The sequence below is a fragment of the Musca autumnalis genome, unplaced genomic scaffold, assembly GCF_047663935.1.
Source record: "Musca autumnalis isolate F117 unplaced genomic scaffold, ASM4766393v1 scaffold_5, whole genome shotgun sequence".
NCBI lineage: Eukaryota > Metazoa > Arthropoda > Insecta > Diptera > Muscidae > Musca > Musca autumnalis.
This window is the reverse complement of record NW_027412088.1, coordinates 100853555-100876977: the sequence shown is the minus strand read 5'-3', so window position 1 is coordinate 100876977 and position 23423 is coordinate 100853555. Positions and strand designations below refer to the sequence as shown.

General features: G+C 36.2%; 1 long non-coding RNA gene across 2 annotated transcripts; it reads left to right on the top strand.

Annotated features, from left to right (window-relative positions):
* The first annotated feature begins 157 nt into the window (after positions 1-157).
* LOC141405222 (uncharacterized) lies at positions 158-22262 on the top strand. 2 transcript variants are annotated; one of them, XR_012413164.1, is made up of 3 exons: positions 158-409; positions 21983-22107; positions 22185-22262. It is a non-coding gene; the product is annotated as an uncharacterized lncRNA (long non-coding RNA). The 2 variants fall into 2 exon arrangements; XR_012413165.1 differs by having other exon boundaries at positions 158-509.
* Positions 22263-23423: the final 1161 nt, after the last annotated feature.

The following is a 23423-nucleotide window of genomic DNA, read 5'->3' as shown; positions in this document are numbered from 1 at the left end:
ATTGAACAAATACCATCATTAAATCCAAAATTAGCAAATAATGTCAACTCTGACCTATTTGGTAATTAATTCCCGAACAATTATTCAAATTGTTCTTTTGTTAGTGCCTGACATCAACACCACATCAGTACAGATCGACATTGAAGGGAGCCGGCTAGTAAACCGAGGAGCAAAAACTGTATTTCAGCAGGCATCATACACATCGGTGATAGCGTTGAAACTTACAATGTGGACGGATGCAAACGGAGACAGAAAAATTCAAATCACAGCAGACATAGATTTATGTCTGGTCTTTTTACGTCACTCCCTCTTCCGTAATGATGTCGTTGTAAGCATTGCAAGTGAGAATGAAATAAAGAAACACAATCACTAGCTAGCTCCACACAAAAGTGAAATCTTGTAAATAGCGGTAAGTTACTAGGGGAGACAATCGTTAATCACCCCATCCTTGTGTGTGTATGTGTGCAGGAACCCCAAACTTCTATGTGTTTAGCTGCGGAACACTTCAAGTAAGTGGCGTTGTCATTTTTGTGGTGCTAAATAGTTTTTTGGTGTGCTAATTGGTGTAGCTTCAACGCCCCAATACAATTACAAAAGTTTCCATGAATGAACTTATATTCGATGGAAACGAATATCAGATACCCTTTAAAGTTATTGCCTGAATATCTATTATTGTATTCTTATATTCGAAATTCGAATATACAAATTTAAATTTTTTATACATTCCACCAAAATATGAAAGGTATAATTAACTCTGTCATTCTGTAGAGATCCTATAAAGTACATATGGGGGACACTTTTTTTCAAAAGTAGTTTTTGATTTGCTTTATTTTGTGCCGCGTTGATGCCGAGTCCGAACGGCGTGCCTTACGACACCACTTTATGGAGAAGTTTTACATGGCTGAAATACTCAGGAAATGTCGCCAACATTACTGAGGGGTATTTTGCCACCGTTGAAATTTTTGATGTTGCCTGGCCGGGGAATCGAACCCACGACCTTCTGCGTGCAAGGCGGGTGTGCATACCATTGCACCACGGTGGCACCCTGCTATTGTTTAAAAGCTATGTAATTAAAAATGGAAAAAAATTGCACAGTGGGCTTGGATGCAATTTTCGCGATTTAAAATTTAAAATAATTTTCTATCAATGATTGTACACTTTGATTTTCTTGAAATTTGTTTTGTTTTAAACTACGAATAATTACAAAAAATGTAAGTCCTATTTGGTAGTGGGATTCGAATAATTACAACTTTTTCTAATTTTTTTAAAAATTTTCAATAAAGTTTTTCCTATAAACCACTGGGCAAAATTTGTTGTTTTACCATTTATTAAAAGTGGGTTTGTTGTTTTATTCAGGAATTCATCTTAAACACCTTAAAAACTTATTATTGTACCAGCATTAGTGGGTATTACTGAATGAAGTTTTTTGTGCCCGCGACAAGTTTAGCTATTTAAAATCAATCCTCCTTCGCATTTAAATAAAAAAAATTGGTAGATTATTTGAATGTCCACTCATATGATTTCCAAGCTATGGTCATTTGATTATCAATTCTATTAGTTTGGCTGAATGCCGAAACGTCAGTTGCTTTGTATTCGTGCATGAAACTATGGGTTCTTAGATCTAGTTCCATTCTAGAGTAATTTTATGAAATTGCGGTAGTGGGTAACTCGATCTAAAAACCCCTAGTTTCATGCACGAATACAAAGCAACTGACGTTTCGGAAGTCAGCCTTCATTGTACGGCTGGTAAAATAATTGCTTAGCCATTTTCAAAATCAAAATCAGATGTTTAAGATAAATTCCTAAATAAAACAAAACAAATGTTAAAAATTTAATTTTTTTAATTTCTTTTGGTAAAATAACACTGGTATAAAGAAAACACTTTATTGACCAATTTAAAAAAATAGTATTTATTCGAATCCCACTACCAAATAGGACTTAAAATTTTTGTAATTAATCGTAGTTTAATACAAAAACAATTCAAGAAAATCGAAGAGTACAATCACTGATGAAAATTGATATAAAATATTAACTCGCCGAAACTTCTTAGCCTAGCACAAAAAGCGCGGTATAAACAGAAAAAAGTTAAGTGTTTTGGAAACTTCATCTCTGTTATGAACACATGTTAAAATTTGTTTCGATCTGGCAACTCCTTCATATAGAAACAGGTGTTTAAAAAAGGCGCATCCGCAATTTTTTTACAATGGAAAAATTAGAAATGCGTGCTGTCATTAAATATTTACATAAAAAAGGTTTATCGGGACAAGAAATTCATAATGATATGGTGAATGTGTTAGGTGAAAGTGCTCCTTCATATGCAACAGTAAAAGTTGGGTTGCTTAATTTAAACGTGGTCGTACAAGCATTGAAGATGAACCACGTAATGGACGTCCAAAAACAGCAACAACAACAGAAATTGTAGCCAAAGTGCATGATATGGTATTAAATGATCGACGAATAAAAGGGCGTGAAATTGCTAATATCATGGGCATCTCAAATGATCGAGTCCATTTAATTTTGTATGAAGAACTACAGATGAAAAAGCTTTCTGCAAGATGGGTGCCGCATTTGTTAACAGTCGATCAAAAACGCATAAGAATGAACATTTCTCAAGCTTGTTTGGATCGTTTTAAGCGAAATAAAATGGATTTTAAGCGTCGTTTTATAACTATTGATGAGACATGGATCCACCACTATACTCCAGAGACAAAAGAACAATCCAAACAATGGACTGAAGCTGGAGGAAGTGCCCCAAAGAAGGCAAAAACAATTCAATGGTAAGGTTATGGCAACGGTTTTTTGGGACTTCAAAGGTATTTTATTGATTGACTATCTGCAAAAGGGTAAAACAATAAATTCAGAATACTATTGCAACCTTTTGGATCAATTAAATGTACAAATTCGAGAAAAACGTCCTGGCTTACAACAAAAAAAAAAAAAAATAATTTTTCATCAAGACAACGCACCAGCGCACAACAGTGTTTTAACAATGGCTAAAATCAACGAATTAAAGTACGAGTTGCTTGAACACCCATATTATTCTCTTGATTTAGCTCCCAGTGACATTTACTTGTTCCCACATCTAAAAAATTCCTTGCTGGCAAGCGTTTTACCTCTAATGAAGATGCAATTACAGTTGGAAACCACTATTTTGAAGACCTTGAGGAAAACTATTTTAATTAAGAGATAGAGTTGCTAGAAAAGCGTTGGACTAAGTGTATTGAAGTTTCAGGAGATTATATTGAAAAATAAAAATATTTTTCTCTTTCATTGATAGGCTAAGAAGTTTCCGAACCGCTCTCGTAGTCTTCGTTAGGGGAATAAAACTTTCCACCTGAAATTTGTCGGTATAGGTCTCCATAGAACGGCACTCACGGATTTTCGATATGTTGCAAGTTTTATCCAAGGATATAAAACATTATAACAGGTAAAAAACATTCCTTGCAAAAAATCAGACAGCATACGTCCACCTTTTTTCAAAGGCCTCATATAAGGGTACCACCCAACTTAATTTTTTTAAAGTTTTTAGTTTTTGTCAAATTTTCAAACCGAGGTTGCTGAAATTTGGTTTTGTGGGTGACGTTGGTGCTGAAAAATACCAAGGAACGGTCCTGACCGGCCTTAACATGGCAAAGCCAGGATTTTTCTTGGTCCCTCTCTTGAACACTGAGCTCCCCGTGGTGTCACCAGGGGGGTGCCTTTAACACCCGTTAAAGGTAGTGAGCTAACATGTGCCGCGCGTTCACCCATAAGAACGTTAAAAACTTTGGTTTGGACGTTGGGTTAGTAACCTTCCCCTAGAAAAGGCAGCTTACTATGAAAAAACGAAAGAAAAGAAAAACAAACCACTTTGAAGTTGACGAACCCCACAAACGTTTTAAGGATCATGATCCGCGAATATGCACCTGGAATGTTCGCACTCTTTATAGAGAAGGTGCAGTCTACGCATTGGCAGATGTACTTGAAAAGTACAAGGTCGACGTACAGCCATACAGTAAATACCATGAATTGGGAAAGGCGTAACAACAACACCTAAAGGTGACGCACTGTATTATAGCTACCATGACGCAAAGCATGAGTTTGATAACTGATTTGTAGTTTGTCGGAGGTTAAACATCTGGTCTCCAGCTTCACCCCATTGAGTGAAAGACTCGCTACAATTCGTTTAAAAACAAAATTCTTCAACATCCGCTTTATTTGCGCTTATGCTCCCACTGAAGACAAGGACGAACAGACCAAAGATATATTTTACGAGCGCTTAGAAGAAACTTATGACCGTTGCCATGCCCATGACATTAAAATTATTTTAGGCGTTTTTAATGCCAAAATTGAAAAGGAGAATATCTTTGGCCCAACAGTCGGGAAATTCAGTCTCCACAGTGAAACATCTGACAATGGTATGAGGCTGATAGACTTTGCAGCTGCAAAAAAAGTAGTTAGCAGTACCAGATTTAAGCATCTCGATATTCATAAGGGCACCTGGCTGTCTCCATATCGACGAACAAGTAATCAAATTGATCATGTTGTGATAGATGGAAGACATTCATCGAGCTTGTTGGATGTACGATCGTTTCGAGGAGCAAACATAGATTCGGAACACTACCTTGTTGCAGCAAAGGTACGTACCCATCTAAACGTTGCAAATAAAGCACGAACAGTTACAACGGACATCGGTAGGCTGCAAACACAACAGATAGCCACAGCATATTCCACGAGAGAGGTATCGGGAGAAAAGGAGTGTAGAGAAACGTCTTTTCCTCAGAAAAAAGAGAAATGGAAAGGCGGGAGTGTGAAAAATCGTGATGTACAGGAGCCAGAATGAAGTCCGAAAGTTCTACTAAAGAGTGAAACATCAAACTGATGGCTTTGGTACAGGCACATCTTCCTGTAGGGACCAGCAAGGTAATTTGGTAACTGATACAGATAGTGTGCTCGGGATATGGAAAGAACATTTTTCCAAACTGTTGGTATCCGATGGTAGTGAAGACGGCGAAGATACCACAGATCCAATCCCAGAAGATGGTATTGAATGTATACCGCCCAGCCAAAGATGAGGTAAAGACAGCAATAAACCGACTGAAGAATAATAAGTAAGCAGGAACCGATGGCTTACCAGCCGAGCTGTTAAAAACTGGAAGCGACACGCTGATAAGTTGTATTCATCGGCTAGCTACCACCATCTAGCAGGAAGAACGAGTACCCGACGATTGGAACCTGAGCATAATGTGCCTTGTCCACAAGAAAGGATACAAGACTGAATGCTCTAACTAAAGGGGCATAAGTCTTCTCCCAATTGCCTACAAGATAGTGTGGTCAACGAAATATTGAAAATTGGGCCGTACCAATGCGGCTTTAAACCTGGAAAATCCACCATTAACCAGATATTTACCCTGCGGCAAATCCTGGAGAAGACCCAAGAGATTCAGATCGACACCTACCACCTTTTTGTCGGTTATAAAGCAGCCATCAACAGCACCCTACGTTCAAAGGTATTCCAAGCCATGTCTGAATTTGGTATCATCACAAAGCTCATTCGGCTTTGTAATATGACTTTAGCTGATGCTAGGCCCTCAGTTAAAATAGGAAAGAACCTCTCTGAAGAATTTAGTACCAAAAGAGGTCTCAAACAAGGAGACGTCAAAAGAAGTTTTTAACGTTTAAAGAGTTTTGCTACATGTTTCTTCTGAAGTGGATGCAACTTGGTATTTTGGAATCTCAATGGGTAGAAAACCTCCACACCGAAAATTATCAGTATCAAGTGATTGTCATCATTTAAGATATTATCCTCCTGCAAGGAGTTATACTTAACGTAGGGAAAAAGCTTAGTAGTTATTAATTGTTCATATTTACTTCAATACAGTGGTGATGGAGGGTATAAAAAGTTCGGCCTGACCGAACTTATCGCTGTTCTTACTTATTTATATTGTTAACAATAAATTCGCGTGTCGACGGTAAGCGTTGACCACACAACCCTAGGATTTCTAGTTGAACACACACGCTCTGTGTCATCGTACTCATTACTTAGTAAGTAGCGAAGTAAGTAGTTTTACCTTTTTACATAACTTTGTAATGGGTTACATAATGACTAACGGATCCGAATTTTTGCTGGGTAACTTAATTTACTTCTTAGTAAAACTATATAATTACACTGTTTTGGAATCCCCTTAGCAGCCTAGAGTACAAGAAAAAGCATTTTCCTGTTTTTAATGCGTTTTTACACTTCAAGCACAATACATAGCCATTTGTTAACCAATTTAAAATAAAAATTAATGGCTTGTTCGAATAATAGAAATCCGTTGTGAAAAAAAATAAGTTATGCCCGTTTAAAGTTGAAAATCTAGAAAACTCCGTTTTTCTCTACATTTACCGTCCCAGCAAAACTTGAGGGTAGGGGTTCCATGCGATGACGTGATTTCATGGCATCTTTTGCATTGGTTCAAACGAAGTCGTGAAAGATCCGATCTTTTCATTAGCATTTGAACAAATCCGATCTTTTCATCAGCATTTGAACCCATGCAAAGGAAGTCGTGAAAGATCCGATCTTTTCACCAGCATTTGAACCCATTGCATCGATCCAATAGAGATGCATTTTGTGTTTTTATTTATACACATTTTTCTAAACATATACGATTAATTATTTACAATAGGCTTGATGTTGTCGGAGACTCGAAATGACAACCAACGTTGTTAAAACTCTCGTCGTAATGATAATGTCATTGCAAAGAAAATGTAAAATGACATGCCAAAGCATTGGTCAAAATGACATGTCAAAGTATTGGTGTAAATGACATGTTTTGGATCCAAAAATGAATAGCATCTTTTGGGGTCCACGCTCATATGAAATTCATCGATGAAGATGCTAAAAAGATGACATGCCAGACCACTTTCACCCATGATTGAATGACATCTTTGGCATCGAACATTTTACTGGGGTAGTATTAAAATCAAAAACACGAAGTGACCCAAAGAAACCAAAATTATTTTCGTTTTCCATGGACCTTACAAGCCAGAATTTTGTTTTTTGTTTTTGACCAATGTAATGTAACTTTTTTCCACCAGAACCCTTTAATATTTTTCGTGTAGCACAGTGTTATCCACCTACCTAAACCGTGTTCCTGTAAAAAATTGATAAAGGGCTTTTTAATCGCGTACCAGTATTAGATATATCAACGGAATAATTGGGTAAATTTTTTTCAGAAAACACTCAAAAGTTTGGACTTTAATGCAGACGGGTCTTGAATTGTTTTGATTCTTTTCAGCATGCAGTCAGTCATATTATTCCTGATTACAACCACATAAATATTTTTGGGAGTTCCACACTACCCAAGACAAAATACAGAAATGTTGTTAAACGTCATTTATTAAGGTGAGAGTATTTTATTAATGTATTGGAACTGTCTATAGATGAAAGCCAACAATTCCCTGTCTGCCCTTTATCGGGGCTTAGTGCTATACCTCCGTGACATATCAGGGAAGCTAGTGTCCACATTTGAATGAAAGAGAGACAATGAATATCTCCAATTAATATAAAGATTTAACATATCATCCGTTTTATAGCGCTCTCATATCAAACAAATAGTTGATTGGGAACATAGATGGTACAACAGCCAGAAGGGAATTCTCTAAATGTCTTTGGAGAAAACTTCGCCCTTCATTAACTTCATGGCATTGGTGCATGAATTCGACAACATCCACATCAACAAAAACATCAGCCCTTTTCTGATAGCCGTGACATTCAGTCGCAATTGTTGCTCTTCTTCTTTGCTTTTTTTTGGCAATTTGAAATCAAACACTTTTACGGACAGATTACAAGTGATAATTGCTGTTGGCAGATTTATGGCCAAAAGTGATGAGCATATGTTTTAATTAATTTCCAAGAATGAATGACGTCGACGATGACGACGACGCGAAGTACTTGTTGTACTTCACCACAAAACACTAAATACAGATGTTGTTGGTGTAATGTTGGATGTGGTAGGGAACATGTGTTGATTTCTTCCAATGACGAGTAGACACAAATTGGTTAGATTTTCGATTTAATCAAATTAAATATGTTGATATCAAATGTTAAGAACTTGTATCTTAAAACGTTTTAGAGGGAGATGTGGTATTATTTTTTAATTTATAGAAAGGAAACTACGGACAAACATATAACACTTTCATTTTTAAGGAATATTATTAGAGTCATGGAAGAAGGTTTCAGTATACAGTTAGGCAAGAAAAGTATTGCAAAAACCAAAATTGTAGAAAATTTCATATTAATTGTTCGTTTATGGCAACAAATTATGAAAAAACTATACGGTTTTTTGTGCAAATCTCTTGGTATAGGTCCTTACAACAATATTCCATCAAAATATGCAAAGGTTATTTGCGATTTATAACAAATACGGTCAAAAATAAGAATTAACTACTACTTGGGGGTGACAATAAAAGTATTGCAACGGGAAAATCAGTACCATAAAACTACAAAATTTTTGCAAATTTTTGCGGTCATTATGCATTTTTATGACTTTTGCGGCTAAAAATAGACTAACTGTATTGAATGTAATAAAGTTCAGTGATAAAAAATGCGGTCATGGAGGGTCATCAGGCAAGATAAAACGCATGGGACCATATTAACAATAAACAATGAAGAATCGGCCACAGGAGAGTATGCCAAGAATGAATATTTGACTCAATATGTATTGTAGAATAATGGAACAATGCAAAACAGTCCGATTTTGGCTTGGAGAACATCGAAATACCTTTGGAAAGTATATGGAAAAAATTGACACCAGTGTAGTATTTTGAAACGACCTACGACAGAGCACTATTTTTAGTCTCTAAATGGTATTGATATGATTTAATTTTTACTAAGTGGATAGATATTATCCTCTGCTATCATAATAAATCCAAAAAATTGCGCCAAATTCAATAAAACCCATCAAATATGGAAATTAAACCGCTACTGGAGAAGCTTAAATACCGAATATTTGGGTACTATATTCTTTACCATGGAAAACAGTATGCGAAATTGGGTTCACGGATATAATAATGATTGGGAAGACATCCCCACTGACATCATTAAGAAATATTTAATAGTCATTAGTCTGAAAGTCAGAAAAATCTATACCGAAAGCTAAAACAAAGTCAACTACCACCATTCCAGAGACCAGATCATGACATGTTAATCTTATTTGTGTAAATTGCCGATGTAATATAACAACACAAAACTCTTAAATACATCGGGCCAACATCCTGATATCAACCCTCATAAAATTTTTGGGTCCAATTTAACAAAAAACTCCAAAAACGTCCTCCAACGAAGGATCAAGATTTACTAAAAATTGGGGAACCAGTATCCTTAGAGTGGAACATACCCAGGCTTAATTTTTGGTTAAACTAAGGTCATTAATGCTCTAATGAATGTCCAAAGTGGATAGACAACTCATTAAGGAACATACCTTTGGCAATTCTCGAAGAAACCATCGATTTGATAATTTTTGCAATACTTTTATTGTCACCCCCAAGTAGTTAATTCTTATTTTTGACCGTATTTGTTATAAATCGCAAATAACATTTGCATATTTTGACGGAATATTATTGTAAGGACCTATAGCAAGATATTTGCACAAAAACCCGTATAGTTTTTACATAATTTGTCGCCATAAACGAACAATTAATATGAAATTTGCTACAATTTTGGTTTTTGCAATACTTTTCTTGCCTAACTGTATTTGTTTGGATCAGCGCCGCCCATAGGAATACAAACAAAACTAATGAAAAAAGCAACAACCAAATTATGTTTTTTGTTTGTTTTTGTTTACGCATAGTGAACGTCAGGGAGAAAAGCAAATGCAAAGACAACTCAGTGGGATTGCTGAGTATACTGTCTTTGCAGAGAAGAGCAGTTCTGGTTTGGATCGATATCTGCAAAATGTAATCTGAAATATAGATAAAAATTGTCTAAAATATTTTAAAAAATATAATAAACAAGTAAGAAAAGTCTATAGTCGGACGGAGCCGACCATGGGATACACTATACCACTATCCCTGGACAATCAGAGATGTAATGTATAATACTTGTGACCAAAACCAAAAAGTTACCTAGCATGACAAAGACATTTTTGTAGCCGGAAACGAAAATTTAGTTCACACAAACTAAAATGTAATGAAACATACTTATGTAGTACTACTACTTCCGTTGTTTAACCGCTACGTTATTGAAATTTTTACCAATTTCACACAAAAGTTTCAGTCCATTTAACCCGCTAAGTATTATCTGATCTTCACGTTGGTTTGTACTCTTCTTCTTCATCATAAACTCAAACTTTGTTTAAAATTTTGCGGCTTATTATTTTGACCTACGGAGCCGCTACAAAATTGGTTAAAATTTTGTTTTTGGTCCATTTCATCCCCTGAACATTTCACGATCATCACCAAAAACTAACCATTACTATTCTGGCCCGAACCCAACCTCCTTAAAAAATTCGTTTCAATCGGTCCATAATTGCGGCCTTAATCTTGTTTACAATTTTTAATCGACGGACACACATCGCTAAATCGCTTTATCTCGTCGAGATATGAATTTCGGCATAGCAAATAAGGGGTCTAGGACGAATATTTCGTGGTGTTACATAAACTTTTGGAGAGACAATAAGTAGCATGGGATAAAAATGTGGTTCTCTACACAGAACCCATTATCTAGCTATCCGTTATCTAGCAAACACTTTATAGCAATTTACATCAGAGGAAACGTCAGTAGTTTTTTCCATATGTAGGCTACTTTGCGAAATATATATGCCCTCAAGGAATTTAAATATCGAACAAAAATAAAATTTTTATATTTTTCATACAAAAGTAATGGTCCATTTCACCCGCTAAAGAATATCAGATCATCATTCAAAATTGTAGGCATCTTTTTCGACCTATACTCTTACCCGGTGCAAAATTTCGTGATGTATAATTGCGACTTCTAGCGAGTTTATTATTACACTACAAACAAATAATGGAATATTTTAGGCTGTAACTCTGTTATCTGATCATGCACACCAACATAATTGGCATCAATTGAAAGGTCAAGCGTTCCACTTTCAAGTATATCTCACTTGTCCGGAATGTCACTTCCAGGAATTAAGATATAAGCTGTATATTAAAATTTTTCACAATTTTCACACAAAAGTTTCGGTCCATTTAACCCTCTAAATATTATCCGATCGCCATCTCAAATTGCAAGCTTCTCCTTTGTGATATACTCTTACCTTATTTAAAATTACGCGATCGGACTATTATTGAGACCTACAGAGCCGCTAGAAAATTTGATAAATGTTATGTTTTTGGTCCATTTCACCCGCTAAATATTTCACGATCATCATTAATAAGAATAGGGATCTATTCTGATCTGAACCCGACCTCCATGCAAAATTTCGTGACGATCGGTCCATAATTGCGGCCTGGAGCGTGTTTACAATTTATAATGGACAGACGGACGGACGGAAGGACGGACGGACACACATCTCAAAATCGCTTTATCTCGTCGAGATATGAAGATTGGTATACCACATTGGGGGTCTCCGACGAATATTTCGCGGTGTTACATGAATTTTTACCAAAACAAACTTATAATGCCCTTTTCCACATTGTGGTATAGGGTATAAATATAAAAATATATTAAAAAAAATAAAAAAGCGGCATTTTAATAAAACCATATTTTACACATTTCCCAATTTCTTCCCCCTTCAGGTGTAAAATAACACCATTAGCATCTGTTTTACATTTTATTCCATCGATGATTATGACTCTATTGCCAGAGAATCCACACAAAAAAGAATCGTATAGCAACCAAATCTTAAATGTGTTTTAAATAATATGAAACAAAATTATGATTAATGTCAACCACAGAGACAATGTGAACAATGAATGCACCGGTTCAAGTTGTAGAGACAGATAGACACATGGAACCATAAAAAATCATCAACCGAATAGAAAACAACATAAAAAATTTCTATTAAAAGTGTGCTATCGTAAGGGGTGTGAATTTTAAATTTATGAATATCCACAAAGATTATGTTATGAATAGGGTGTTCTTTCGAGTAAAGATGGAAAGTAAAAGAGTATCATGTTTACATACTTAGTTTTCCCCGACGCATTTGTCTAATAAACTTAACTGAGAATAGTTTTCCAAGCAATTTTTTCAATTTTGAATATCTTGTTTTTCGATATCATTTGTAACTTGTCCATTCCCCGATCCTTCTTGCCGTTCAGGTTTTGCGAACCATCGTAAGACCATTTTCATATTTGTTTTCAGCAGGGTCATCTTTAACTATTCTCGTGACATGAAGTAAAAATCGTCACCGGTTTCTAAAATAGGTATAATGGTCAATATTAAAGCTTAGATCGACATTTTTCAAGGTATGGGCATGTATATACACTAGGGCTATCCAAACAAATTTTTGGAACTCCTACCCCCTACATTATTTCCATTTGATCCAAAAACCTTATATATGAAATTTAAAGCAGCATGAAAAAACGCCGATGAAAAAACGTTACCAGCTCATTGCGAAAATCGGATTTGAAAGGGAGTAAAGTTTTATACATCAGAATATTTCATGCAAACATATCTCAAGTTCTGAGATAATCAATATTGGTCATCTGCTTCGGGATCCTCCTCATAAACATGTGTGTACCCAGGAATAGCTAGGGAGGGGCAGCTGACCCAACCCCCCCCACCCCTAGATCCTACGAAACAGCTCATTTGTATGTAAAAAATTATAAATATTACGAAAAAGCAAGGCTGAAATTGGGTACTTAGTCTTCGTTGGGGATATAAAACTTTCCCCCAGAATTTTGTCGTTATAGGTCCACGCCTTCATATAGCCCCTATAAAACAATACATCCTGATTTTCGGTATTTTGAAGTTTGTGGCACCAATATTCGACTGAAATTGTTGAAATTTGGTATTTAGTCTTCGTTGGGGGTATAAAACTTTCCCTCCGAATTTTGTCGGTATAGGTCCACGCCTTCATATAGCCCCCCATAGAACGGTACCACCCGATTTTCGGTATTTTGAGGGTTTTAGCTTCATTATCACACCGAAATGGCTGAAATTTGGTATTTAGTCTACGTTGGAGGTAAGAACCTTTCCGACTGAAATTCGTCGGTATAGGTCCACGTTTCGATGTAGTTCCCATAGAACGGTACCTTCCGATTTTCGTAATTCTGAGGGTTGTGACGTCAATATCTCACCGAAATGACTGAAATTTGTTATTTAGTCTTCCATGGAGTTATAAAATCTTCCAGAAGAAAATTATCAGTAAGCGTACCTCTTGATTTTCGGTATTTTGAAGGTTTTACCCACATTATCTTACGGAAATATGGGAAGTTTGGTATTTAGTCTTCTTTGAGTCTAAAAACTTCCCCCAGAAAATTTGTCGGTATAGATCGAAGTGTTGATTTGTAAAATCTTATTGAATATTTTACCGAAGGTAGTCCTTGTGGTCCACATTACAATAATACATTTTTTTTTCGAGGCAAACTCATGCATACTTAAGTGGCCCTCATCAGAACATTTGTCCTATAAGCCGAACATGTATTGCTTTTCTTTTCCAATTTAGAATATCGTGGTTTTTGATCCCGTCTCCCATTTTTATACTTTATCCAAAGCATGGTCTTCCATTTCTGCATGGCCTTCCGCCATGTGTTCCGTATTTATGCGCCTTTTTAGTGGGTTCATCATCGCTCATTCTCATGACATGGTCTAGCCAACGTATTCTTTGTATCTCGATAGGTTTAACTATACTGATGGCGTTTTATAGCCGATATAGCTCGTGGTTCCTACGACGTCGATATTCACCGTCAACGCATATTGTACCGTAGATTTTTCGAAGAATTTTATCTGAAACACACCAATCACTGACTTATCTGCATGAGCAAGTACCCATGCTTCGGAACCATACATTACCACGGATAGTATCACTGCTTTGGAAAGTGTTATTTTTGTTTGACGAGATGTCTTAGGTCATAATAGCTCAACCCGCAAGAGAGATATGGCTTTAGTGTACTACAACTATTACGGAACAGCATGACAAATATTCGTTTCCGCAGAATGGTGCCTAAGAGTGTCTTCTTTCAGTCCATATATACTTTTGTACCCGTCCAGTTCCGTTCGTTTAACACTTTTTATACCCTCCACCATAGTATTTTGAGGATTTTAGTTACAATTTTTAAATTGTAATTTGACATTTGAGGTTCCCAGTGGTCACGAAACTTCTTGGCCACAACCTTCAAAATACCGAAAATCGGGAGGTATCGTTCTATGGGGGCTATATGAAGACATGTACCAAGAAATTTCCGGCGGAAAATTTTATGTCCCCTACAAAGACTTAATACAAAATGTCAGCTATTTCAGTGGTATAATGAGGCCACAACCTTGAAAATACCGGAATTCGGGGGGTACTATTCTATGGGAGGTATATGAAGACGTGGACCTATACCTACAAATTTCCGGTCGAAAATTTTATACCTCCAAGGAAGACTAAATACCAAATTTCAGTCATTTCGGTGGGTTATTAAGGCCACAACCTTCAAAATACCGAAAATCGGGAGGTACCGTTCTATGGGGGCTATATGAAGTCGTGGACCTTTGCGGAAAAATTTCAGGTGGAAGGTTTTATACACCCAACTAATCCGTTATACCAAATTTCAGCCATTTATGTGGGATACTTAGGCCATAAATCGTTGAATATGGTTTTGCATGTGCTCATTTTACGCAACTATGTCAAAATATGCAAAATATACAAAAATTTCTGGGCCTAATTCGTTTTATTTTGTGATAAAACGATTTTCTGTCTAATCTAATTTTCTCTACGACCATCCTAACCATATATGCATTTGCATAGGATTGCGCTGTCTAGTGATGAGGTACATTTCTGGCTTTATAGGTACTCGTATGTGAAGAAGCAAAATCGCCACATTTGGGAAGAAGAGCAACTTAAAGAGATTCAATAGCTGCCACTTCATCCAGAAAAAATAACGGTTTGAGGGTCGGTGGAATCGTCGGACCCTATTTCTTCAAAATGATGCCGGTTAGGACTTCATCTGAAATTGATGCTCGTAATCTCGGCGACATTTGGTTTCAACAAAACGGCGCCACTTCCCACACATCTCATCAATCAATTTTTTTTTTTTGGACCAATCGATTGGCCACCAAGATCGGGGGAAACGTCAGACGTGGCATTCGTCAGTTACCAGTCGAAAAGCTTGAACGAGTCATTGAAAATTGGACTCAACGGATGGGCCATCTGAGACGTAGCCTCAGCCAATATTTGTTAGACATAATCTGCAAAAACTAAATGTCATGGAAAGTTCTTTCAAATGATAATAAACATTCCCCATTCAATTTATTTTTCTGTATTTTTTCTTTAAAGAAAGTAGGAACCTCTAAATGGATAACCTTTTATCATAGGTTCCTTGATGGTATCTTAGTATGGATATTGCTGCTGTTTGCATGGAGTGGGCAATACTTTGCCATTGTGTTGACATGTTATAGGGACGAGGAGTGATTTGATTAAGCAACTGGGCCAGTTGTGTGGAATATGCGTGGCTATATGTTGTGGTTGCAGCTTACCGATGTCCAACTTCCGTGATTTTTCTGTTCTATGTTTGCTCATTGGAAGGATCGTACATCCAACACGCTCGATGAATGTTTTCCATCTATCACAACGTGATCAATTTGATTTCTGGTCTGGAGACAGCCATGTGCCATTGTCCATAGTCTGCCATTTAACTGGGCTAATCTGGAGATTAGATGTTGAATCTTCGTCCAACGAAATTTTATAAATTTTCTTAATATCCTTGTACACTGTATGGACGTTGTTTTCTATCACCCAAAAACGAACACCTTTGACCAAAATTCTAAACTGACACTATACAGCACAAATAAAACGATTAGAAAGGTCTGGCTGGTGAAACATTCCAATATCTTTGCACTGCCGCCAAATATCCTCTCTCGGAAGGGACCCATTAAATAACTTAAATGAATGATGCTGCTGCTGGATAAATGATGGCTGATGTAAGAACATAAGAACAACAACAACAACTAAATAATTTGAGGGAGATTAATGTGGTGCAGAAAGTCATAAATTAATTTTAGTGCAATGTAAAAAATCTGCTTCAAATATAAGTCGAAAACTAGTTTCGCTCAAAACCGAAACCATAAAGAAATTTTACAAAAAAATAAAAACAAAAACAAAAACATTTTGTTGCTTCTTAAATTGCAGATTTAACTCAAATTACTTTATTAATCAAAACATGATTATTTTTTTAATATGAGCATAATCTTCTCTTTATGGCCGTGAGATTTGTGTGCGACACAAATTACTTTCATCTTTCGCACTCTGTGGCATAGAAAAAAAAAAAAAAAAAAAAAAAAAACACAAAGAAACATGCTGAGGGTGTGATGTCTTTCCTCCAGCCATGTGGGACTGGGGGACATGGAAATGTTGTTGTTGTAAGTGTAAATAGTTGTAGTGTTGCGACTATTTAGGTGTCATTTAATGTCATCATTTATAATAATTAGCCATGTTGTTTGTTGGCGCCATGGTTGCGGAATGCGAGCGGGGAAGTTCTTGAACTTATGAAATGATACGTAACCAAAAGTGGAAGATGATTTTCCGTGAACTTATCACAAAAGGAAATGAAATCGGAATTGACGTCGTATTGACGCGACAATATCCTTAAAGTCCTAAAAAGTGTGTCTGTAATGAAAATGGAATATTTTGGGTATTTTAGGTATTTATTTTAAAAATTTGAGATATTTATCAAAATAAGGGAGATAATTTATGAATGCAATTAGGACTATATGGGAGAGGACTCGTGATTGACTCAATACGAACGTTTTTGAATATTTAATCTTGAGTCATTATTTACACACTTAGTTGGCCCTGTACAGAACATTTATCCTATAATAGTCCGGTCAAAATAGACATGCGTATAAGGGGGAAATAGCAAAAATTCCCACAAAGCTTAATTTTGGTGGAGAGCTAGGGTTGGCCATTAGAAGCAACGTCCTAAAAGTCCCCATCGATCCCATGTGTGCAAAAAAAGTTACTCGGGGTCAAAGGTCAAATTTTTGGACTTTTTTTGTTTTTTGGTCATAACTCAGAAACTATAGCTTCTTTCATTTCGATGCAAAGAAGAGATTTGTAGACTACAAAATTTGAAATATGAAAATGATCTTAGAATCTTTGACTTAGGATCTACGGTTCTTGAGATATGAGTCACGCAATATAGAAACTTTAAGTAATTATACGGCACCTGTGCGTTGGTTGACCTGTCCCGATTATTTTAAACTTATTTCGAAAACCGTAGAACCTACCAAAAAGTGTTTAAAGAAAAAGTTTTATGCTACAATATTTCCTATAAGTGTACTCTTTACGATGTCCGCACATGAGTCACCGTTCCTAAGATACAAGCCAATCAATACACAGTATGCACACATTACCACGGTACCTAAGAGGAAATTGACATGACGCAGTTGTTTTTCATTTGCTTCGAAAACGCTTGGTTCGATTAAAAAGTGACTAAATAAAAGGTTGTAGAATAGAAAATTCTCTACATAAAAAGTACCACAAGATTACGTTTTTCAGCTTCAAAATGTTCTGCAAAAATGTCGCTCAGAATATTTTAGGTACGGCTCTCATTGACAACTAATCGATTTTGTCGGGTAAATGCACAAAACGACGACGAAAACGCGACAAAATCGATTAGTTGTCAATGAGAGCAGTACCTAAAATTTTCTGAGCGACATTTTTGCAGAACATTTTTAAGCTGAAAAACGTAATTTTGTGGTACTTTTATAGCAGCTCTTAAAATAAAGGACGAAAAGGACATTGAAGGAATCGAGTTAGAAGGTTGAAGTGCTCTACGAAATTAATGCTCATTGGATTTGACATGTTATCTCAAAAATAAGCTAAAGCAACAGTGAACAAAGATATAACGCTAATTCATGATGCCAGACTTTCACCTCCATTTTGTTGCACAGTGTTATAAACCTCCAAGAGGAAGAAGAAATAGAAGAAGAGTTTATGGTAGAAGGATATGACTAGGACTAAAATATATATACTAAGCTTTAAAGTTATCACAAAAGATAGTGGAGTAGGCCTATAGGGGAAACTACGTTAAAAAAAACGCGCCGAGTGCACTACCTCACAGGTGGTGTAGAAATGTGTGCATATCATGATTTGATTGACTCGTATCTCAAGAATAATAGATTTTATGTGGAATCTGTAAAGCCCATAATTGTAGAGAATTTTTATACCCTACACCACTATGTGGGGAGGGTATTATAACTTGGTTTTGGCCAAAAAGTTTGTAACGCATCGAAATAATGGTCGTAGACCCATACTTATATATACCAAAATGAATGTCTGAGTCGATCTGGCTATGTGTGTCCGTCCGTCAGTCCGTCCGTCCGTCTGTCCGTCCGTCTGTCCATCTAAACCTTGTAATCACGCTACAGGTCGCAATTTTGATCGGATCTTCACGAAATTTTGGATGTTGATGGGGGTCCCGGAGGGAAGAAGCCTATTGATTTTGGTGTTGGTCGGATAATATTTAGGGGTCGGAATGGGCAAAAAACTTATGTGGATAAAAAGACAACGTTTTTTTCCACAGCGAATATCTCAGCTTCTATACGGGGTATACAAAAAGCAAAACCTGACAATAAAAGTGGAAAATATCGCCTTTCTAATGATGTAAAGTAGGTTCTCGTAGGTGATCAAACAACGAAGATATCACAATAGTCGCAAATTAAACCCAAATTTTCATTTTTGCAATTTTAATTATAATGACGAATATCACAGCTTGGCTGAGGACTTTCCAAAAGCAAAGCCTGACTACGAAAGTAGAAGATTCCACCTTTACATTGATGCAAACTAGGTTGGCGTAGGTGGCCAAATAGCGGAGATATCACAATAGTCGGTAATTCATCCCATTTTTCCATTTTTTTGGAAATCACGCTACAGGCCGCAATTTTGATCGGATCGTCACGAAATTTTGAGAGTTAATGGGGATCTCAAAGAGGAAGAAGCCTATTGATTTTGGTGAGGGTTGAATATTATTTAGGGGTCGGAATGGGCAAAAAACTTATTTGGATAAAAAGACAACGTTTTTTCCAAAGCTAAAATCTCAGCTTCTATAAGGGGCATACAAAAAGCAAAACCTGACGATGAAAGTAGAAAATATCACCTTTCTAACGATGTAAAGTTAGTTCTCGTGGGTGATCAAACAACGAAGATATCACAATAGTCGCAAATTAAACCCAAATTTTCATTTTTGCGATTTTAGTTATAATGACGAATATCACAGCTGTGGTTAGATACTTTCCAAAAGCAAAGCCTTACTATGAAAGTAGAAGATTCCATCTTTACAATGATGCAAACTAGGTTGGCGTAGGTGACCAAATAGCGGAGATATCACAATAGTCGGTAATACATCCCATTTTTCCATTTTTTTGGAAATCACGCTACTGGGTGCAATTTAGATCGGATCGTCACGAAATTTCGAGGGTTAATGAGGGTCTCACAGAGGAAGAAGCCTATTGATTTTGATGATGGTCGGATAATATTTAGGGGTCGGAATGAGCAAAACCTTTATTTGGAGAAAAAGTCTACATTTTATTCCAAAGCAAATATCTCAGCGTCTATAAGGGGTCTACAAAAAGCAAAACCTGGCAATGAAAGTATAAAATATCGCCTTTACAACAATGTAACGTAGGTTGTCGTGGGTGGTCTAACAACGAACATATCGCAATAGTCGCTAATAAAACTCAACTTCTCATTTTTGCGATTTTAATAATAATGACTGATATCATACCTTTGGTTGAGGACGTTCTAAAAGCAAAGCCTGACTAAGAAAGTAGAAAATTCCATCTTTGAAATTATGCAAAGTAGGTTGGCGAAGGTAGTCAAATAATAGAGATATCGCAATAGTCGTTAATGCATCCCTTTTTCCACTTTTTCTGCAATCACACTACAGGTCGGACTTTTGATGGGATCATCACGAAATTTTCTTACAGAGATAGAAGCCTATTGATGTTGGTGATGTCGATAGTAGTCAAATATAAAATTAAATATTAATTATTTTGGTTCAGTTCGCCTTAAGTCATTTGGTATAAAAGCCAGATAGGTGAAAACTTTCGTATATCCATAAAAGAAATGTTTTCGAGTGAAAAGATTATTCGCAGAGGTAGTGGTGTAGGGTATCACATAGTCGGCCCCGTACCGACTATAGCCTTTTCTCACTTGTTTATTCTACAACTTTTTCTTAAGTCACTTTTTAATCGAACCAAGCGTTTTCGAAGCAAATGAAAAACAACTGCGTCATGTCAATTTCCTCATAGGTACCGTGGTAATGTGTGCATATAGTGTATTAATTGGCTAGTATCTTAGGAACGGTGACTCATATGCGGACATCGTAAAGAGCATACTTATAGGAAATATTGTAATATAAAACTTTTTCTTTAAACACTTTTTGGTAGGTTCTACGGTTTTCGAAATAAATTTAAAATAATCGGGACAGGTCAACTAACGCACAGGTGCCGTATAATTACTTAAAGTTTCTATATTGCGTGACTCATATCTCAAGAACCGTAGATCCTAGGTCAAAGATTCTATGATCATTTTCATAGAAAATTTTGTAGTCATTTGCATCGAAATGAAAGAAGCTATAGTTTCGGAGTTATGACCAAACAACCAAAAAAAGTGCCAAAATTTGACCTTTGACCCCGAATAACTTTTTTGCACACATGGGATAGATGGGGACTTTTAGGGCGTTGCTTCTAATGGCCAACCCAAGCTCTCCACCAAAATTCAGCTTTGTGGGAATTTTTGCTATTTCAATGTCTATTTTGACCGGACTAATAAGCCGAACTAAGAAAATATTTTCATCCCTCTCTATTTGTTGCTTTATTTCTCCAATTAGAATACCGCTTTTCGATCTTTCACTTGTTTACTCCATCGATGTCTTGGCCTTCCTGTTCTGCTTGTACCGCCATGAGGCCCGTAATTATACGCCTTTTTAGCGGGTTAAAAATCACTCATTCTTGTGACATGGCCCAGTCATACTTATGTCGTTGTATAGCAGATACAGCTCGAGGTTCATACGACTTCGATATTCACCGTCAACGCGTATTGGCCCATAGATCTATCGAATAATTTTTTTTGTTTACCGAGATGTGGCTTTGTTTTTAAACTGTTTACTTTCGCCAAAGTAGCATCTGTAAGCCAGTACTATTCTTCGTCTTATTTCACAAGTGATGTTGTTTGTTTTGTTTATAGCGGTGTCGAGGCAGAACGAAGTCTCTAACTACCTAAAAATTATAAGTACCAACTTTCACAGTTAGTCCGAGTGCTGTGGACGCACTTCGCGTCGATACCACCAACCTGATCTTGTCGCCGTTTAATGTCAAACCCACTTTAGCAGACTCTCTTTCGATGTTTTCAAAGATATCACTTCTTTTACTGATTGACCAATGATGTCAATATCGTCGGCATATGAAAGTAACATTTGACCATTAGTATATATTGTGCCGATTCTTTTGACGTTTGTATCTCGGATAACCTTTTCCAGCAGGAAGTATAAGAGATCACACGAAAGCCTGTCTCCTTGTCCTCATTAAGTATCGAGTATTCCCTGCCATCATTACAAAAATATTCATAAAATAAAAATATTAACTCAGTTGTTCAATAAATAGCAATTATCTACTTTGGCATAGGCATTTAACTAGTTACTCATTGATCCTAGTTACTTTACACACAAAATAGCCTATAGCCTGCCTTTGCCACTGGAAATGGGCTTTCCTGCCTATCATGTCAATTCAATAGTTACAGGTAATGTGGCGTGTAATATATTGACTATTTTATAGACTACCGTGGATAGTGTAATCGACAATGTTTCTCTCTTGTAATCTCTTTTCAACATTATTTCTTTTTTTAACAAAATATAGAAAATTGTTCTGTCATATTGTTTGCGTTTGTTGTGCAAAAATTTAAGATGCCAAAAAGAACGTGTTACGAGCTAAATCATATAAAGGATGAACAATTTAAGAAGAATATTTATAATATATCTGTGGTAAGTATTGATACATATCTATCTTGACGGATGACATTTCGCGTCATTTCATTAAACTTGTATACATTTTATTTCAGGAACTTTTGAATGATCTGAAGGACACACGAGAAAAATTCCAAGGACCAAATGAACATAAGTCGCTGTATCAAGTAATAACGCTCTAGTTCCAGTATCAAGGATCAAAATTGACCTGTCATATCCATAAGTATACAAGATTATATTGTCATTTATAAAATTTTTTGCACATCATGCAATAAAATAAAGTGTGGTGTACATATGTATATGCATTTACCGAATTGACTGTTTACTGGTAATGCAATGAAGGGACGATTGGGTTTCCTAAGACTATCGAATTGACTGGTTACTGGTAATGCACAGAGGAGACAATTGCCTTTCACACGACTATCGAATTGGGTGGTTACTTTTAATGCAGTGAGGGGACAATAGTCCCCTTTCTATGACATCCCCATGTTAAATTCACCAGTCTATAGCATTACGAGTAGATTGGGTGGTAACTAGTTGTGTTTACCAGTAGCCAGCGAAATTGCTAGTTATTCCCTAGTTACCCGAACAACTGGGAATGCCCTGTTTCACTAAGACGATTCGAATACAAATTCGTTCTAACTACTACCAAACATACATATATGGTAAAAAACAAACATATTCTATATAGTATAACTGCAATTCTTTAAAATTAAGTGTTTTAGGAGGGATCCCATAATGTAGACCATTAAAATTAATTTTCGTGGAAGCTGTGTTGGCATCAATGTAGAAAAATGGGTAAAAATGGGTTGAAACCAACAGTTTTTGTATGTACACTTCCGTATCTGGTTTTACCTTACATTTTATATACCTATGCCCAAAGAAAGACTCAAAGAATACTCCATGGGCAACATGATATTAGTTTATGATTTTTCGATATAACCACTGCATCCACCTAAAATTGATGCTGAAATTTTGAAGCCGGAATTTCGGGTTTTTTAATAATTTTAATAATTCGGACGCGCAACAAGATAATAATCCAAACTCATAATAGGATTATAGAACTCGTGATTTAACGTTATTTAATGTATATCTCATGAGAGTGCTCCTTACAGTTTCCTAGTCATTGGAGTCTAATGTCCAACATTTGATGCGTGAATTTTCTTAAAAACCTATTTTTTGCGTTTAAAATTTACAAGTGTCATTCGATTTCCTTTAAACCCCGCGTGAATAAAATGAGAATCTAATGAGCCCTTCCGCGATCGAATCCATCCACTAAAACCGCGGAGATAGATAACTTGGAAATAGGAAAATCAGCAAAAATATATTTTACA